We start from the raw sequence: 22,013 nt of genomic DNA, 5'->3' as shown, positions 1-22,013 counted from the left end.
TGATTGCGCACCACAGCTTTCAGTTCAGGCCCCGCAGAGATGCCACCGATGCAGATGCCCCGAGGGACATCTGCATCGGTAAAGTTCACCCCGAGATAGTTTGTGTTTATGCCTTCAGAAAGAAGACAAGGACACCTGCAGCTACCACGTCGACCTCAGGAACTAAGCTAGAAGCCCAGACGAGCGCAGCGTACAACATTATGGCCTCGCAGACACCTTTATAAAGAATACGCATAACACGGTAATTCAACCCCCAATCGGGATGGATCACCCTACGGACGCCGAAGAAGGCATCTTCGCCACAAACTGGAGGTGCTCCTTGAAGAGAAGCCTCTCATCAAGGATAACACCTAGTTATTTTTGAACTGACACATACCTAATTGGAAGGCCGTCCATCACAACCCGCGGGTGGCTAGTTGCAGCTAGCCGGCCCTTCCAGAGCATCGTAGTAGTTTTCTCCGTGCTGAAACCCATCTTATGCTGAAGACTCCGGAACCGCAATACCCTACATGCTTGTGTCGCCCTGAGCTCGATCTCGGCACGCGAATTGCCCTCGACCAGCAGCAGCCCATCGTCGGCATAAGCCACGATGCGACAGCCGCCGGGCATCCGCAATCGCATGAGAGAATCGAACTCAACGACCCAAACGAGTGGACCTAGCACACTGCCCTGTGGACATCCTTTAGACAGGGTCTTTCCTACCTCAGTACTGCCGTCACGAAGAACGACAGTTCTACCGCTGAAGTGACTTGAGAGAGTTCTAATCTCGTCTCGCGCGCAACCACGCTTTTTCAGCTGTAACAAGGCTGAGGGCCACCACAAGTTGTTGAACGCCCCGGATATGTCCAAGAAGACACCGAGCACATATTTGCACTCGCTGTCTAACGCCAAATTCCTATGAATTTGGCGTTAGACAGCGAAAGTTACCCTAATTATCGCGTCCTCTGAGTCCTTACCAGGACGGAACCCATACTGATCGTCCATCAGCATATGGCTTGAAGTTAACCTAGCATTGATGCGGAGATACAGGACCTTCTCGAAAACTACCAACTACGGGCAAGAGCGTTAAGAGGACGGTAGGAGGAGCTAACAGTGGGCTCCTTGTCGCCACCCTTGAAAAGCAGCTTCAAAATATCTCGTTTCCAGCACGCTGGGAAGTGCCCAGCAAACAGCTACCTATTGCATACCCTAGTCAATACACCAGCAATGACAGGCAGGGTGCGAACAAGGAGTTCCACCGTGATAGTTTCATATCCGAGGGCCTTATTCCTAGCCAAGCTGCAGATCACTTGGCGGACCTCCGCTTCAGTGATCTCAGCAGATGCAACTTCAGAGCGAAAACCAGCAACTTCCTCTCGGACTCGCTGATGATACGAGGTCTCACCAACCTCGGTATCATCTGGAAGAAGATCGTCCATAAGATGAGATAGGACACGATCTTTGTCTATTACAACGCCGTCTCGGGTCGAGAGAGCCGACAGAAGAATGTATTTTCTCCGCTTGTGTCCAAGAACCCTATACACAACACCCCAAGAGTCTTTATTCCCCTGCTCTTGAACAAAAGAGCGCCGGGAATCCCGCTTAGAAGACCGAATTTTGTGAAAATACTCGGTCCTCTTCTGACGATACTCCGCAAACAGGACTCGCTGTGCATCTGCGATGCACATCTCAATTCCCCCCCCCCCCCCCGAGGGGAGAAGATCCCGCCTCGTAGCGTGTCAGGTCGCTACACCACTCCCTCCGTTCCTTTCCAGAAATCTCCGATGCGCAGCGACAGATGCCATCGGGCACCGCGAACGGGGCTTCATCACACCAAGGCGACCTCCACATGCTCAGGAGACCCCCAAGGCGCTCAGCCGCACCCTGTCCGACCCGGCATTTTCCGACGTCTCCATCCCTTACGAGACTTCTCTGCAGTGTATAGTTTCGCCATCACCATCCTAGTGAAATCTTACACAGCTCCAGCTCTCTTCACTTTCAAACAGGATCTCTTGCGTTTCATTAGGCGTGAACATACGGTCACGACCTAGCGTGTCTTAACATTTCCAAGCGATCCTGCGTGAAACGCGGGCACCAGAAATATATGTCATCTGGGGTCCCTTCCTCGCACTCTGGGCAAATGTCCGAGTGATCCAAGTTAAAGCTACAGAGATATGATGTATAGCCGCCATGGCTAAGACCACCATGCGCAAGACTGTATCTCAGTGAGCCATGCACCCTCTCACATCACTCCTTCAAATCACCAATGAGACGATATGTCCACACACCCCTCACGCTTTTATCCCATCTCTCTTGCCACAATTCCATAAGCTCACTTGTTATTGTCTTAAATTGCCAGTTTCCTGGTTACAGGCTGCAAATCCCCCAACTCGCTTATTCTCTTCCGTTGCAGCAATACCAAGTCTACCGGCATACGTCCGGCCAGCACTTCCGCCCCTCTAACGATACCGTTCTGTACGCTGATATAGCCCGCAAACAGCACTTCCTATGTAGGGACTCCAGTTCCCCTTTGTATTTACGGTATCTAGCTACTCGACCCACCGGGTTGGTCTGGTGGTGAACGCGTCTTCTCAAATCAGCTGATTTGGAAGTTGAGAGTTCCAGCGTTCAAGTCCTAGTAAAGGCAGTTTACTTTTATACGGATTTGAATACTAGATCGTGGATACCGGTGTTCTTTGGTGGTTGGATTTCAGTTACTCATACATATTAGGAATGGTTGAACTGAGACTGTACAAGACTACATTTCACATACACTCATACATATCATCCTCATTCATCTTCTGAAGTAATACCTGGACGATAATTCCTGGAGGCTAAGCAGGAAAAAGAAAGTAAGGTATCTAGCTACTCCCAACCACAATTCGGCTCGGTACATCAGTGAGGAATAAGCAACTCCGACCAGCAACCTCCTTCTGTGTTACTGAGGTCCACCTCTAATTGGTAGAAGGCTCGCAATCAGCCGCAGCAATCTATCAGCCTTATCACTTGCTTCAATAACTCCAAAACGAAATCTAGAGTCTATCCAGACTCTAAGATACTTAATAGCAGGTCTTGTAGCAGTCTTCTTACCCTCTACCGTGTCAAAGTAGGCCTTCTTTTAGCTAGCTCCTGGCCTGGATGCTAGCTCCAGGCCAGCATCCCCTATCCATGCCCTAATCGCCAAATAAACGTCATGTATCTTAGTGACAGCCTTCCTCCGTGTGAGGGCATCAATCACCATTGCCAGGTCATCAGCACATCCATAAAGCGTGACTCCCAGGGGGAAGGGCAACCCGAGGCATGCCGTCGTATTCCAGAGGATCGGCCAAGAACTGACCCTTGTGGCACTACCCTATCAAGACCACTTTCGAACAGTCCATGCTGGAGCATCTTATATTCTGTTATGTAAGACCGGACTATCCTACACAGAACCTACAGGACACTGTTAGTCTCCAAAGAGCTCATTATGATAATGTGAGGAATGCTATTAAATGCATTCCTCACATCCAGTATCATCAGAACGTACATCCTGCCACAACCTGTTTTAATAATCTTCTCCGCCGTCTTGCACACTCCAGACACGACGACCAGGGCGTCCCTGGAAAAGGAAAGTCAAGTTGGCCCTCAGAGAGACCGCCTGCTTCTTTCACCTCCCTTGAAATACGCTGCTGGATCATTCGTTCCAAAACCTTGGCCAACGGCTGATCATGGCAAGCGGCCGGTATGATGAGGGAAGTGCTGAGGGAAGTCCCTCGCCGGCTTGCGAACCAGTACTAGCCGATGCTTCTTCCATCCTGTTGGAAAAACGCCTTCAGAAAGGCACGTATTAAAAAGTTTCAAAAATATATCCTGGTCTACCCGAGCCGCCACCTTAACTACTAAATTTGGCAGCCAGTCCAGACCTGGCGCATTGTCCACCGGCATTCGGATTTTCGCCGCAGCAACCTCATCAGCAACGAAGGGCTGCGGAGGTTCCATTTCTTCCATAACATCAACCTCTAATTTTTCGTGAGGGAAAAGTACGGCTATACACCGTACTTGTACATCTCTCGCTACATACTTTCGAAGACATCTTGGTACACCATGTACAAATGGGCCCGACAGCCCGTAATCTTTTCGAGCAATCCTCCTACGTTTGTGCATCAGAGAGATGGCGTCTGCCGCTACTTGCCTAATGTGGCTACTAAACAGCAACTTCTCATCAAACAAAACGCGTAGGTACTTATGAACTCTAACTCGGCTGATTACACAGCCTTTATACTTAATATGGGGGTTACGACTGTACGATAATTTGTCTGCACCCTTGAGAAGCATACACTTTGTCTTAGGTACAGAAATCTTTAAATTTTGCATGTCCATCCAGCCCTGTGCGGTTGACAAAGCCGCTTGCGCCGGTCTTCTGGCTGTGGTCGTGAATTACCACGAACTAACAGGAGACAGTCATCGGCGAAAGCCTAGGCCGTAACCCCCTTCTGGGAATTTCAATTCCAGAAATCCGTCGAATACCAGGTTCCACACCATGGGACCGAGAACGGAACCCTGCGGCCTTCCCCTGGTGACTGATTTTTTCACAACTAGGTGCGCATCCTTAACAGAGCCATACATTAGACAAATAGTCACGTATCAAGGCCTGCAGGGCTACGGGAACATTGCGGCGTTCCAGCTCATAGAGAACAGAACTTCAGTACAAAGAAGGAAGTGCTGCTTCTTGTCAATAAAAATTACCAAAAGATTTTTACAGTCGGCGCTTTCTACCTTGTCAAGAGCATTTAAGATGCAATCCTCGGTTCCAACTCTTTTCGTGAAGCCGTATTGGCCTCAATTTAGAAAATCGTTCATATCGAAGTTAGGCATGTATGTGGTAACAAGGTATTTGGTTAACTGGCATTTCTCCCACCTCCATCCCATTCGGTCGCCCTAGAGCATAGACCAAATGTTCCGTGCCAAAAACGGCTACTGTGCCTCAAAATCGGTTTAGCGACCCAAATCCTGAAAGCTCCTAGTGAGCTACCTAACGTGCGTGAGCGAATCAAGCAAGGTGCCGTACAGCACCCGCTTAAGTGTCCCAATCGCTCACTTGTCAAACATAAAACTAGATCGGGGAGGCGCACCCCTTGTGACAAATTAAAACTGTACGTTTCTATAAATAAAAAGACAGCAATTTTGGCTGCCACGCCTCGGTCGCTGTATGCCAGCTTGTACCTGTCCACCATTTAACAGCGCTTGGAGCTGATTTGGCTGATGGCCAGCCCTATTCCCAAGGTTGGTTTACAGCAGCAGAGCTGTAGGAGTCCAATTTACATTTAATAATCCTTAAAATTAACGATGACGGTTGAACATAGCAACCTCATCGAGGAACTCCCACACGGTCCGACAGTGCGGCTCTCGCCACACTGCCTCGCCGCTTGTGAGCGGCCAGGTTTCCCCCTGACCTCTAAGTTCCAGGGTGGCTCGGTCTCTGGGCCCCACAAGAGCAGGGCAGTCGTACATCATATGTACATTCGACTGGACCTCCCCGCAGACACACAACTCATCAGCCACCAGGCGAAACCGAAACAGATATTGGTTTAAATTAACATGGTTGGTGAGCACCTGGGCACCCGATGCCCTTAAAAAAGAACTCGAGGCATACCATCCCCCCAGATCCTGTATAAAACTATACAAGGATCCTTAGTCGTGGTGTGCCATTCAAGCTGCCATGCCTCCATCGCGAGGCTTTGTAGCCTTTTCCGCAGACGGGAGATGGGCAACTGGACGAAATTTTGCTCCGGTGCATTGTGATCACCGTTCCGCTCCGGTTATGGCCCGGCTCGAAACCGCATCCCAAATGCCTCGGCCTGCCGACCTCTTCGCAACTTCCACATGACTGCCCGAATTTTCACCACTAAATCGATTGGGAGAGCCTTTCCCAATACAGTAGTAGCCTCGTAGGAGGTTGTTTTAAATACACCAGTGCATACTATCATGGCTCTGCGCTGGGCACTCCTTAAATTTTGAAGTAGTGCTCTATTCCTTTCCAACCTATGCGCCCAGACTGGCGCCGCGTATGCGATCATACTTTCGAAGACGCCTCGGTACACCAAGTACATTTGGCGGCCCGACAGCCCGAATCTTTCCGAGCAATCCTTCTATGTTTGTGCATCACAGAGACAGCGTCCGCCGCAACTTGTTTAATATGGTTACTAAAAAGCAACTTATCATCAAACAAAACACCTAGGTACTTTTGAACCCTTACTCGGCTGATTATAGCCTTACAGCCTTTATACTTAATGGTGGGGGTTTCGACTGCATGATAATTTGTTTGCGCCCTTTAGAAGCATAAACTTCGTTTTGGGCACAGAAATCTTTAAATTTTGCATGTCCATCTAGCCTTCGGCGGTTGACAAGGCCGCCTGCGCTCTGCTTTCTAGCTGTGGTCGTGAATCTCCACGAACTAAAAGGAGACAGTCATCGGCGAAAGCCTGGGCCGTGACTCCTTCTGGGAAAGTCAATCCCAGAAATCCGTCAAACACCAGGCTCCACAGCAGGGGACCGAGAACGGAACCCTGCGGGCTTCCCCTGGTGACGGATTTTTCCACAACTAGGTGAGTGGTAACAAGGTATAGATTGTTCCTTGATTAAGCTAAACCTAATGTGCTGCAACAATGTCCATCAGAATTCTGCCACCATATACTTGTGGATTGCATATGTTATGCGGCGTTGCGTCGTAAATTTAATCTACCCAAAAACATCCGTGGTGTCTTGTGCAATGATAATGAAATTTTAACCCGGTTGTTTTTATTTCTTCAAAGTGCTGGGTTAATGCAAAAAATTTAATATCGTTGCGTATATTTTTTAATGCTAGAAGAGTTTTTAAATAAGTTTCTTTTTTTCTGAGTTTTTGATTTTTTTTTTATTATTCTTTATTTTTTATTTATTTTATTTATTTATTTTTAATATTTTAAAGACTGTCTGTGATATTAGTTGTAAGATTTTAGTAATATTAGTTTTAAGTTTTATTTCAACTTTTTAATTTTTATTTTTAACCTAGTTTTAATTATATAATTTGTGTTAGTTCTAAGTTTTATTTCATTTTGTTGTTTTAGTTTTAAGTTTTATATTAGATCTTTTATGGTTTTTAGTTTTTTTTTTTTTTTTTTTTTAGTCTTTTGCTATCCAAGAATGGGCCCTTTACACCCATCTTGGACTTTGTAAAATTCTATTTACTCTTGATTTTACATTAGTTTTTATCTGTGATATTAGTCGTAAAAAAAGACTCCGGGCGATGATAACGCGCAAGCGTTTTTCGCCCTAAAAAAAAAAAAGAATTCTGCCACGCATGTCTGTCTTGAAGATCCGCCGGCCGTCGTCCGTGCTTTATAATCGCCAGCAAAAAGTGTTGGCTGATGAACGTGTAGATCCTTGGAAATATTAACCAGTATTTCCTTGTAGGTTTCGGTTGGGTGAGAGGTAGCCAAAGAAGTACACTCCGCCCACTCTCTCCCTCACATAACTAGTTTCCCTATGAACCTTGCATAGGAAAAGACGCAGTCGACCATAGTGCCGCCCTACCATCTTCAGACACAATGCAGTCCGCTCTAAGGCGAGGGATGTACGGCTCAGAGACAATTTCTATGTCCGAATCCACCCCCGAGACATGGTCAGTAAGTTCCGTGCCAATCAAGAATGATTCATGTTAAGTTGAATAACTCTCATTATTGGGTCAGGGACTGCCCGGTCCTCCCCCAGCTCATTTGATCGTTCTCCTTAACGTGCGCAGTGCTGTTATATTTTTTCGTCACTTTAGGGCATATAGTTCCACCAGTTTGGTGCCCTTATATACATGGTAAACACTTAGGGATCAGCCTACAATCAACTGCACGATGTTCTTCCTCACCAAAGTTGAAGCAGGTACCTGCTCGATTATCGTCCCTGCAATTTCTGGCGAGGTGTGCCCTGTCTCCAGACTAACGGATGCATCGTTGCGGAAGCTCAACCTTGCAGGTATCCACCTAATCGTATAAGGGCAGGATACCACACTAAACCGTATCCTGCCCTTCTGTATTACGGAAGCGGCACATGGCGCCGGAAGGTGACATATTGCCACCCTTATCTTTCGATAGCTCGGTATAATCATGACCCTCAGGTCGTCCGACAAATCCTGCCCAGAGGCTGCGAAATTCCTGTATAATCTATTCCGGGAGTATATCCTGCTCCAAGTTTCTTATACGGAGAGCAACGGTCCTAGTTTTCATGAGGACACTACCTTCCTTAATTTCCCGAATAACTTAAATGACTCTTAAATGTGGAAATAACTTGTCTGAAGGCTCCAGAGGTATCTTTTCCCTCCTTCACTCTGATCTCCATTTTATCGCCAGCCTTACCAATGGATAAGATCTCAGTAGCTGCAGGGACCACCAACTCCAATCTGACTATCTTTAGCAGGCCCGCATATGTCGTGCCTCTCTTAATCATGAAAGTCTCCATTTTATGCGTCTTCGGTGCTGGTTCATTATCATTCCATGCAGGAGCGATGAGGTGGTACCTGCGCCCAGTCCTCCTCCCCTCGCGTTTCAATATTTGGCGCCCATAAGTGGCCGTATCTTGACTATACACTTCGTTTGCAGTGGTCCCTTGTTACCTCCACTATTAACTCGTACGTTCTCAAATGTGTCAATAACGTCTGGGCCAAGTCAGCACCGTCACCAGAGTCCACGTATACCATTTGAAATCTGTTGGCGATCGGTCGGTTAGCATTTCCACCACCGCGGAGCCTCAACTGTGGCAGATATAAGTCCCTGCCTTTATGCCGGACCTATTCAGGAGCCACGCCACTTGTGGGTGCCTTGGTGCTAGTGTCTGCAGCACCTTACCCTCCTTCACGGCATGCATATCGACTGCCATCATATTAATGGCCCCCACACTTCTGTCTGGTATTCCAAATTATATATTACGGAACACCTTCGGCTTGTTCTTTTTTATTAGTTCCAAAACGTGAGAAGTGGACACCCCATGGTCCAAGGTATTCGCAATCGGGCAACCAGTAGCAACAATCGTCTGAGTGGCGGCCTCAGACGTCTGCCTTCTATAAGCACAAAGAGCGGCGCTCTTACCCGTATTCCTCAGATCTTTCACCACAATGCTAAGATCCGTCTCAACGTCCTTATTGTCTTCTTGACGTTCTTATCCATAATCCTCCTAAGCTGTTTGGCCAGCCATTCAAACCTCCTGACCAACTCCTCTACTTCTAGTGGAACCAAATCTTCCTCTGTAGAGGACTGCTTGCATTTCAGCCTTTTAGCGTCCCGGCCTGATATCCGAAGAGGGTTTAAGAGGAAGACTCTCGACCAGAGTTTCTGAAGTAGCTGCACCGGTGGTAGCCTGCATGGCCAGGGCCCCATTACTGTCCTGTCGCGAAGTCGACGGCTCCATGGTAATTTCCAGCTCTTTCTCTGGAGTTTTAGTGGTTTGGACTTGGATAATTTCACTGAATCTGTGATGTACACTTCATTCCGCGTCCAACGATAACCCACACACCATCTTTAAGGGGAGGGGATCAGGAAAATGTAATTCCTTAAATCTAGGGTGGGACTTGGGGGGTAAAAAAAATTCGGGAAGGTCCGGTTCGGTGGAGATCCGGAAGGGGAAGAATAATTAAGGAACGGTGTAGGAAATACAGAGGAAGGAATCTCCGCTTATAAACTAGCTCACTCACAGGTAGAATATTGAAAAATATTCAAAGTCGTTTTTTACGACTTAGAATATGAAATATGACGTAACGATCCGTACAAACTTGTCTAATGACTTAGAAAATTCTGAACTACACTTATAAGCTATAAAAACCTATATTATAATGTCTCTTATTGAGAGAAAACACACTAGAAAAAACGAAATTACAGGTGAATCCGTAGTCCAAAACTCATATAACGTTATAGGGATGGACATCCTTAACTTTCCGTCAACAATTCCTGATACTACAAACCAAAATAATAAACAAAAAACTCGAACAAACAACAATATGAACGCAGAGCGACAAAATCACGTCTACTCATTATGAAACACTCAACTCGACTCAGTTCATACCAAAACCTTTTCTTTTTCCTGTTTAGCTTCCGGGAATTACAGTTCAGGCATTACTTCAGAGGATGAATGAGGATGGTATGTATGAGTGTAAATGAAGTGGTCTTGTACAATCTAAGTTCGACCATTCCTGAGATGTGTGGTTAATTAAACCCAACCACCAAAGGACACCGGTATCCACGATGTTTTTTTTTTTTATTTTTATTTACTGCTAAAAAGATGTATAATAATTTTTATATTAATTTAATGAAATATATTTATTTATATCTTATATAAGAAATCCACTGTTTGGCGACTGAATAGTGATTATATATTAAAGAAAAATATAAACCTGTGTTAAGAAGTGAATGTAATCCTTACTAGAAGAAAAGTATGTTTAATGAAACGTGAAATCATCTCTGTGAAAGTAATTGTAAATAAGAAAGCTCGATTTAAAATAAGTCAAGTGAAATGGAATGTTTTTTATTTTTAATACAATTCGCATTGTATGTTGGTCTTTGCCGATCGGTTGTAACATTCATTATTGCTTTTTAATAAATTTAAAATAAATTTTGTTTTGCTTTTTAATACGTTCGCTGCGGTACGGCGCATATATGTTCCGTAATAGGGAGTTGCTGTGTGCTTGTCGTTTGCGTAATTCCGGAACAGTGCGGAACGGTAAGTTATTTAACTTAACTCTTGTGCTGTACGGGCCTCATTGTTGCCGTATTGTACTTGACTGTGCGTTAGGCACATAATATGCGCTGTTTGTAATGAATATTTTATTTATCTTTATAACTTAAAAATATTTTTTTAAATGATTTTGTCTGTGAATATCTCTCAGAAAAAATGTGAACTAACTCTTGTTGAAACAGTTCTTTTGTTAATACATTATTTAGCGTCTATTCGTAAAAATTATTAAGGGTAATTTTGCTGGCTAGTTCCGTGCGAACATCATTTCTTTTATTAAAATATGATAAATTTTCTGTAAAAAACTTTTTTATTGTAATTTATAATGGTATATAAGGCCAATATGCGCCATAACGCGTAGTAGGTATACTAGGCTCAGCCAATGTACGAACTTTGTGACGTCACTAGCAGACTATTACTACTCGGTCTGAAAACATCAATTCTGCGTATCAAATCGAAGTATTACTTATCATATTGTAGGCGATAATAACTTATCATATTTACATTTACTAATTTTAAACCGTACGTAATTAATTCTTTTATAACCTTTATTTGTACTAAATTATTAATTTTTAATAATAAATAAAAGCTTACTTGAATTTCTTCATGCGTGTAATTCAAACTTCTACCAAGTTTACCATCTTCGCCAAACAAATCGCTATCACTGTCACCTTCATTTTCACTTCAGAGTCTATCCGTATAATATAACGTTCTGTCATTTCATATATCATCAGTGGTTCCAGTTTTTCATACTTCTTTTTTCAATATTTTTTACTTTTTCACAATAGGGTTTCCAGTCATCTTCATTCGTGGAATTAACTTTCTCCGTAGTTAATTTTTCAACGTTTGTGAAAAAAAAGTTTGTGTTATGACCCGCCACGTGTCTTTTTACGGCTGACCATACTATTTTGATCGGATTCAAATCAGGATGGTACGGTGGGAATCTAAGAACATGATGCCCATGTTTTTTCAAAAGTTCATCCAAGTGGTATTTTTGTTCTGATCACTTACTGGAGGAGTTGCGCACAACCACATCCTTGTGGGTTGTGCCTGTTAGGCGTCACTGCGTTGGAAGTTTAACTAGGGGCTAACTTTCGAAATATGTTAGGAATCAATGAAACGACGGTATCGAGTGTTTTAGTATTTCTTAGAGCCTTCCGGATTATATTCACATATTTGATTTTTATTTTAGTATGTATCGGCTATTTATACCATTTGGCGTATGGCGGATGGTAATTTTATTGTTTTAATTTAGTATATTTTGGTGGATGGTAATTTTATTGTTTTAATTTAATATTTCATTGTTTTATTTCGCTTTTAGCATACGTCATCGGCGTTTTCCATTATGCTGCGTTTTTTTATATTACTGGATTTCAGTTTTTAATCGTTAAATTTAATATTTATTTATTTATTTACTGCAGAGAAATATCGTGTCTGAGCGCTGATGACGTTACTTCGTTGTTCGCCCAGAGAAAAGAGATTCTTCTGAGTCGGTAACGCTCGCGTGCACTAATTCTATCGCTGGCAATTGTTTGGTTCGTACCTCAGAACTCAACTCGCAATAAAAGAACCAACAACTCTAGGTAGAAGACTCGAATGTCGCACATTTAGACTAGATAGTTCAGATTATTTAATGCGGATTAGAACTTGTCTTTTTTAGAGGCGAATATTAGTCACGAAATGAAATTCCATACCTTAATAGAAAAGCGAATGACCAATAAAATAGAGGAACATAAATTTCTATAGTCTTCGTTAAACTCAAGCTTATCGTTTAACTGGTCTTGTCGTTTTTTTTTTGTGAGTATGTTTGTATCAGAGATTTAAATCCGTTTTTGTTTAAAAAATACACTCTATTGGTCGTTTCAAGAACTGCGCCGTGACGGCCTTCGTATTTGTTTACAACTTGAAATATTTTTTTATTCGTGGTCGATAATTGCATTAGCGACAGTTACGGGGTTGTCTGCTGGTCAGAATCTATAGTTTATTTGCTTTATTGATTAGTTGATTAGAAGACCTTAGCCGGTCGATTAATAAACTATTAAGTATCTTAAAATATCTGGTATTGAAGTCTATACAGTACGTAAACTCAAATTTTATTTTCAAAGTTTTGTACAGTCAAAATATCTATAGGTATTTGTTCACCAATAAAACTAATTTTCTGTAAACGTAGTGCTGGAAAGAGTTATTTTGTTAATTCCTTATAAAAATTTATCTGTTAACGGTTGCGTGCGATATATCCTACCTTCGGTAATTGAAACTATTCTGATTCGTTTACTAAATGTTTAAATGTTAATACGCGTTATTTTTTTAGAGATCGTTTAAAACATCGTTCTAAGAAATCACGTTAGAGAGTTCTGATCAGTTATATAATTCTGCTTGTTTTCAAAACTGTATATCTGTTCGCTTGTTTAAATGGATCAGTTGAACAGATGTTACTAGCTTATTAACGGAATAATGCAACGTATAATATTGGCGTTGTTTTAGTGCGTTTTTTATCCCGTGTTTCGTAACAATTTGATTCACAGGTGGTGCATATACTTCCTTACATATGCGATCTAAACAGACGTTTTCAGGTGTCGGGAAAAGAGTCAATTAAATATATTTATGTCGGCCAGGTTGGCTTTTAAATTGTGAAAGCTTGATTCGAATTAAATTACTAAATTAAGTTTTTGTCCCTTAACGTAGTACTTGTTTCTATTTAACGTAGTTAATTGTAAATTATTTATTTGGTTTGCACTGTTCAGCTCTTCACATCGTAGACTGTGAGACTATTATTAGCCCTTTGCCTTGGACCGGTTTCACAAAATGAATATTCAAACCGATGATTCAAGTATAATTTTCAATTTATCATTAACTTTTAATGAATTCATATCGTTTAACAGCCATAAACAATGTACTAGATAAATTTAAAAAAAGTAAAAGTATGATTACTAATCGGTCATCCGTTCCCACTGCGATTGCGAATTCCTTGTGTGACCGAGGCTTCATCTATCGTTAATTTTATAATCAAATTTTGTTTGTAGATACCATCCTGGGAACGTGTGCGAATCGTTAACACGGTTATATTTGTAGTATCGAGAGTGCTGGCGCATTTAGCTTCCGAATAATTTTTCATTCTGTTTATAGTCTCATAAAATAAAAAACTGTTATTATTTAGAGGAAGTCTCGTAGAGATCTTCCAGACCTACTTCGGTTATGATCGTGAGCTTCATGGTCAAACTTTCTGATCCGTAGGTGATTGTTACAGCCGAGGTCGATAAAATTTTAAGAACGTTTCAATCCGAAGTAGTGGTATTATTATTTCTCGGTTGTAAAACAAAAAAAGTAATTTATTGCCCTTCCTGTGTATTCTGAGTAGAAGTTACGGAATTGTATTCACGCATTTTTTGTTACTGTAAAGTGGTGACTTTATTAGTATTTACTGCATTATTACTTAACTTTATATTCACTTGAAAGGCGATAAAAAGTTAACAAAATGTGCTGCTTTAACTGGCGGATAACTACTGTTTTCTCATTATCTTTGCTCGCTTTGGATGATTGTTTACAAACACTTTTCTGAATATTATTCAAAAACTAATTTCTTATCCTCAGTTTCATTAAAGTATCCATTATAAAGGTTTGCTATTGGGCTATCGATTATGGGGAACTGTGGACAAGTCGGTTTGGTGTTCTACGGTGGTGTGGCAGTCGGAATGTTTTCTTTTGACTACCTAATTAAACGCTAAATAAATTTACTTTCTTATACAGTAATTATTTTAAACATCTTGATGAATTTTTTTTATCTATGTGTTAAATATGTAAGTCGTAGTTTATTATTATTTCCTTATTTACCTTTGTAAAACAGTGCAAAATTTCCTTTTTTTAATTGTGTCTCTTTTTCTGAAATTTTTTAAGTCTCAGAAGCTGTAATTTTATAAACCTTTCTTAATGTATGAAACCGTTAATATTTTCTGTGGAAACGTTTGCTAAGAAATATCATAAGTTCAGGAACGGAATATTATTTTTCTTTAATTAGCGATTTCTTATCAGCACTATAATAGTATTATTAAATTGTAATGAGGTGTAAAACTTTGAGCTATTTAATCCTTTTCTTAAAACAAGTTCAGTTTTATTTAAAAATTTGTTTCTATTTCAGAAAGTGTGCGATACCTTATAAAACATATCTAGGCTGTGATAAATTAAGGAATTTGTTTGAAATTTATTTGGTTTTGGAAAACCTCTTGTATGTCGGTAATAGGCGTAATTTCATGGCGCTGTAATTCATAAAAATACACATTCTAGTAATCGGTTTGACGGTTGCACCGACGTTGTCGCTCGAGATGTTAAAAAATATGTAAACTCTTCCTTAATAATCCTCCTCGTGCTTCAAAGATTTCGGGAAGCATATACATGTATTGTATATGCTTATACGCGGAAAAATGCAGAAACGCGGTTTTCAGTTCGAAAAGTTAAACTCTGTTAAAAATGATATTTTTGTTGACAGAAAGTTTACATTTATACACGATAATAATACTAAACGGTGCAATTAGTCGACCGTTTTGTGCTAATTGTGCTAGATGCACGTTTTGTGCAAATAAATGGATGCGATAGCTTCCGACTACAGTTAGCTTACGCGATATGACATCAGTGTACAAGATGATTCATATTCGTTTGTATGCATAATTAGATATTTTATAATTGGATGTTTTGATTCGTGGCGTTCTATATTGGGTTTCACATAGCGCTGATTATTCCTAGTTTTTCGTATCGGTTATTTGAATTTACCAAGAAATATTAACCGATCTGTTATAGTACGGGTAAACTCATGTATAAATGTAATTGTATCGTATAAATATATTAAGAAACAGTGTATTTAAGTATTTCTTTATAACAATAATAATGTATTAATGAATGAATTGTTTAACAATTTATTGAGTATTTACTCGTATAGGTAACTATTATACTTCAATTATACTTGTCCACTCTTACAGATCATAAATAATTAACCTTCTTTATTCACGTCAATATTTTTGAGTCCAATACGTTATTTTTTTCTAATAAAGAAAAGTATTTAAAAATTCTTTAAAATAATTTAATAATTATTCGAAGAGAAATTGTTACCTAATCACGATAAATGCATTTAATTTAGATTTACCAGATATAAAGTTTTCGAAGCTTGTAAAACTTATAAAGCGCTTCTTACTGAAGGTGATAAAGTCTTAACCTCCCGTTAGAGGTAATCTGTTGTGTAGATTAAGATCTAGGTTGAGTAGATCTATGAAGATGCTAGGAATGACCGGTTGATTTCACTGAAATCAAATTATTACCCAACGATCCTCTTTGTTATAAACTGAGTAACGGAAAAGGAATGACATATGATTAATATATTTAAATTATTCGTTGGTGTAATTAATCTCTTGGTTCGTTGTAAAAAATAATTATATTTTATTAAAAAAATTACCGAAATTTTGTCTTGCATACCCACTTTTTTTATAAAGCTGTTTATGTTACGATTTTTTAAAACGTCTAACCGATCAGTTTCTTTGATTTGAAAACAGTTAGACTCGTACAAATTATTAATAAAATGGTGTTCAGTATATCCTGCAGTCTGAAGTGCTCAATATAAATGAAACAGGCGTGGTGGACGTTGGTACATAGAAATTTGCCACGCAGAAGGAGGAGAATGAATGGAAAAAAGTGAATTATTGAGGGTATAGGGAATAGTTTATTCTAAGGGATATGGCAGGTATTTATACAATTTACTACAGTAACCAGCTCTTTGTAGCCTTACCTTACAGTCCAGTTTCTGCGCTTTTCCTGCCGCAGTAATTTTTTGGTTTATCTTTCTGTTCTGTGTTCAGAAATTACCTGCGTGCCTGTTGGATATCGACGGAGTTAATGGTATCATCGGAAACAGAACACAATTTTTTTTTATACTGCAATACATGTATAAATAGTTAAAAAACTGCTGTTATATTTATTGATCGTTTCCGCTAATGTGGTATTAAATGATTTATTAGAAATCATTGTTATTAAGAGTTAAATTTTCTGATCCGTTTGTATATACCGTACGGAAATAAAACGTTAAAAAAGTCAATTTTGTTAAGTATTTTGGTTTATTTTCAATACATCTGGTTAATTTAACCGTAATGGATTTAATCTTAATGCTTTCAGTTTTCAGAACCAGATCTGCATAACACGTAAATGATTATCATCTTAAAGTACTATCCGCAAAGAAATCCTAAAATAGTGAGCAATTCGTATGTTTTTATATTTATATCTTTGTCTCGGCCGATTATATTTTTAATTCCGTAGAAGAAGGTCGGGTTGGTAGACGAATCGCATTAAATATTTGTTGAGCATTCTTGTACTTTGGTGAAGTCTGGGTCTAACGCTTACTTCATATTAAGTATAGTATACATATATATATATATTGTTGTGCTTATATAGGCGTGTATTAAGCTTATCGGTACTTAATTTTGTCTCGGTTTTGTTGGAATTTTTAATTCATTTACATAAGAAAAACCATTATTCGACGACGAATTAATACAAAATTAGCCACGCATTATGCAACGTGTAATTAAGTCGTCACGGTGAGCTGTGGTCTGCTTAAGAGTTTTTTTGCTTTTATCATTTCCCTTCTATCTTTCTTAAAAATCTATCTATAAAAATATTTCCATTAATATTTTGTACCTTTTCAGCGATTTATATTTTAATATTTTCTTCCAACTGATCATTAATTCACTCAAAAACTGTATGAACACTTTTCACATTAATGAAATTTTAAAAATAAAATCGTGTTTAGCTTATTTAAACGTTAAAAATCAATAAAACTTATAAAAGCGTACCTTGAAAACTGGCATCTTGTACCATATTTGAGTGACAGTACGCGAGTGATGCGGTTTCTTTCTTGCTTCTAGCACACCGAGAATGCAGTATGTTTGGCCTCCTACGCGCCATTACTTTTAAGTTTTACGTAATTTTACGGTATGTATTTTAAACGATGGTACGTATAAATACTTGATCGTTAATAATAAATAAAAAAGTTCATGAATATATATTTAATATTTCGATAAAAAATGAATTTAATAGAAAATGTGCAGTTTCTAAACATGTAAAACATCCAACATTTTGGTAAAAATTACATACAGAATTAAAATCTATCTTGGACGGTCACGTTTTCAGTCCTTTGTGTTCGAATTGAAATTTGTTTGCAATGTAAAGTGGAACCGATGAAATACATTTTCATCCTTTCGACATGCACGCTACGGTATAATTAACTTAATAGTAGAAGTTAAATTAATAAAATTGATATAAAGAGATAGTAAAAAATACACATCAAAAAATCTGTACGGCTTTCTACAATTCAGAATATTGGAGTAAAGTTTTTTCTTGATTACCGTCAGTTAAGTCATTGACTTGGGAGCCGATTGATTATTGAAATAAATATTTGTATTTCATTCCATCGTTATCTCTTAATTTATCGAACCTTATTTGCAGTATTAACAAGCGGTTGGCAACTCTTAACATTTAATCTCTCAGTTTAATTAGAATCTTTAATTCATTTACATAAGATAAACCACCACGCGACGACGAATTAAAAAATTAGCTACGCGCCATACAACGTATATAAAGTCGTCACGGTGAGCTGCGTAAGAGTTCTTTACGCTTGTCGTTTCCCATCTATCTTTCTTAATCGTTTTGTCGTATCCTATTATTTATTTTTAAAAGAATTCTATAAAAAATATTAAATATTGGATCGATCACTCATTGGAAGTATGTTTCATAACGCACGAGAAAAGCATCTTTCCCTTAATGTCTTATGATTTTTTATGCTGCTGTGCACTTATGTTTGTTTTTGGTTTTTACTTTTATACCTTTTTTGCTACCTGAAATTTTGTGTTTACTTCCGTTTTGTCAGTTTTTATCCGTCAATCAGTTTTGATTGGAAAGAACCTTACTTTAAAATTATGAAAGTGTTTTTCTTAATAATCTAGAGTGAAATAAAATGGAATTCCAGTTGTGTTTTCATTAACGTTTTCCTCGGATTTAAAAAAAAATTAAAACTTATCGAAGGCCAATAAATCACAAATAACAAACAACGTTACCTCTTGATGGGTTGGAGTTAGAAATAGCATTTAAAAAAACAATGTTTGTTTTTTAACATCCTCAAGGAGTTATACAAAAAGAAAATGTTTGAAACACCTTTATAGTTGAAAATATTTCGTACAAAATTAGAGGCGAGTGTTTGAACTTGAATTTTTGTGTATTTTATTCATTTGTTTTAAAAAGAATGCAGCAGTCTTCCCGTTGCTATTCTTCTTCTTCTTACTGTTTAAATGCTAAAATTACTTTTGTTTATAGTATGTGTCCCTGTAAATGTTTTACAAAATGTTTCGATTTCAATCATGGTAGATAATTTAAGACTCATTATAATCTGTTTACTTGTCCTTATTTGATATACTTATTAACAGATAAAATGTCGAGATAGTTTACAAATTTTTATCAGTTTCCGTTTAATTTATTAGGTGTATACCGGTATATACTGATATGATAAAGATTATCGGCAGAAAATTAAACCGTCTTTTAAATTTCTATTTACGTAGGCGACTTATTTTGTAATTCTATCAATCGCTGTTTCTGGTTGATTATGAGCGTTATGCGTTTATGGATTCAGGTGTGTTGTGCGATGATGAAACCATTGTATACATGTTTTGCTTAAGTTGCGTTTACATTATATAAGAGAACTTGTTATTTGTGAAGTATATAAACTAAGTTATACAGAAATGATTATATAACATTTATTTTGTGTGAATAACGTATAACATATTTCTATCCGAAGCCGGTAAAGATCAAAAGAAGTTATATTTAACATTTATTACATATAACGTTATACATTTTCATCTTATATCTAACATCGTTATGTACAAGTATAACTAACATGTTGAAACGGATCATGCGTTCGGTTCGTTTCAAGTTTGTTGTGAAGTAAATTTATTTCTCATTATTGTGCTGTGAAATGGATCGAAATATAGACTAGGTCTGCCATTTAATTGAAGTTTTTAGGGGAAAGGGAGGAATGTGGTACTCGACTTGCATTTATAAAATTAGAAGCAAGTGACACGATAGGTATTTCATCCGGACTAAATATTTGTAGAGAGGGAGTTAGTTGGGCAATTTCAATGGAAAGTTAAGATATGCAAATCTAGTGCAGTTGCTGAGGGAGTAAAACGTACGGTCTCTTTGCCTTCAAGCTCTTCCTATTCCTTTAAGACAGAAATATGCCGCTCGTTCTAGGGAAGCTGGATTTTTTCAGAGTGAACAAATATTTTTAAGATAACGATTGAATAATTGGCAGGACAAATGTTTTTGTAAAACAGTGGGAGGGTGTATAAAAATATATGATAAATATAAATACTTAATTTTATAAAACTTTGAATGCACAATAGTAATTACGATACACGCTTAATAAATGCAACTTGCAGTTTACAAGGCGTTATTCTATACCTTTATATCTATTTAATATTTATCTATATATTTTTATTAAATAGTAACCGCAGTTACTTTCACCTATGAAAGAGTTTTTGGTATTATTCTCTCTCGGAAGATAGTTGTTGCCTACGTATGTTATTGTTCATTTAATATTTACTTCATTTTTTATAATGTTTTATTTAATATCTACAAATTCAATAATCCTATCGCCTCTACTGTTTCTTTTTCCTATTCCGAAATTGCCTGTTACTCTCTCTTTCTCCTACACCCGATCTTCACGTTAGTCTCTTATCAAAAATATTTTACTGCTCGGATTCTCATCAATAGCCATATGCAGATAATAATAAACTCGCCATCATCGGCTGTTCTAGGTAGCTATCACTTTTCTTTACTTCTAAGTCCCTGCTCCTTTTACTATGAAACCTGCGCCATCGATTCCGTCTTCTCTGCCGTTAAAATTACCGGCGCGAGGTCCTGTTTGCGGACTATCGTCAGAAAAGGAACGAGTATTTTCATAGTATTAGGACTTCGAAGCGAGATTCCTGGCGCTCTTTTGTTCAAGAGCAAGGGAATAAAGACCCTTAGGGTGTTGTTTATCGAGTACTTGGTCACAAGCGGAAAAAGGACAATTTTCTGTCGGCTCTCTCGATCCAAGACGGCGTTGTAGTTGAGAAGGATCGTGTTCTATCTCTTCTGATGAACGATCTGCTCCCCGATGATACCGAGGTTGGTGAGACCTCGTATCATCGGAGAGTTCGAGCGGCGGTTGTAGATTTTAACACAGACTCTGTGTCTTCGGAGATTACTGAGGCGGAAGTCCGCCAAGTAATCTGTAGCCTTGCTAGGAACAAAGCCCCCGGATATGATGGTATTACGGTGGAGCTCCTTGTTCGCACCCTGCCTATAATTCTTGGCCCATTGACTAGGGTGTTCAATAGGTGTTTATTCGCCGGGTATTTCCCGGCTTGCTGGAAGCGTGGTATTTTGAAGCTGTTATTCAAAGGTCACCGTGTCAGTTCTTCTTACCGTCCTCTGACGCTCTTGCCAGTTGTTGGAAAGGTTTTCGAGAAGGTACTCTACCTCCGCATTAATAGTAGGCTGACTTCAAATCACATGCTGATGTACGACCAGTATGGCTTTAGACCCGGCAAGAGTACAGAGGACGCGATTCTTAGGGTCCTGGATCTGGTTTCAGGCAGTGAGTGCAAATATGTACTCGGTGTCTTCTTGGACATATCCGGGGCATTTAATAACTTGTGGTGGCCCTCTGCCTTGTTTCAATTGCAGAAGCGTGGTTGCACGCGGGATGAAATTAGCACTCTCTCGAGTTACTTCAGCGAAAGAACTGTTGTCCTTCGTGACGGCAGTTCGCAAGTAGGAAAGATCCTGTCAAAAGGATGTCCACAATGCAGTGTATTAGGTTCACTCGTCTGGAACATCGAGTTCGACTCTCTCATGCGGCTGCGTTTGCCCGGTGGCTGTCGCATTGCAGCTTATGCCAACGATGGGCTGCTACTGGTCGAGGTCGGTTCGCTTGCTGAGATTGAGCTTAGAGCGGCACAGGCATGTAGGGTTTTGCGGTTGAATTTGATGGAAAACCATCTTTTGCTTCAGCATAAGATTGTTTTCAGTGCGGAGAAAACCACTATGATGTTTTTGAAGGGCCGGCTAGCTGCAACTCGCCACCCGCGGGTTGTGATGGACGGTCGTTCAATTAGGTATGTCACTCTTCAGAAGTATCTGGGTGTTATCCTTGATGAGAGTCTTCTCTTCAAGGAGCACCTGCAGTATGTGGCGAAGAAGGCAGTTGATGCTTTCTTCGGCGTCCGTAGAGT

The 22,013-nt window shown here is 39.5% G+C and overlaps 1 protein-coding gene across 1 annotated transcript in view; it reads left to right on the top strand.

The window, feature by feature from the left end:
- LOC142328932 (influenza virus NS1A-binding protein homolog) overlaps positions 1-22,013 on the top strand; it is a 184,077-nt gene that overhangs the window by 15,130 nt on the left and 146,934 nt on the right. The window lies entirely within an intron of this gene.

The sequence above is a fragment of the Lycorma delicatula genome, chromosome 1 (assembly GCF_047948215.1).
Source record: "Lycorma delicatula isolate Av1 chromosome 1, ASM4794821v1, whole genome shotgun sequence".
Taxonomy (NCBI): domain Eukaryota; kingdom Metazoa; phylum Arthropoda; class Insecta; order Hemiptera; family Fulgoridae; genus Lycorma; species Lycorma delicatula.
This window is presented reverse-complemented; position numbering and strand designations above follow the sequence as displayed.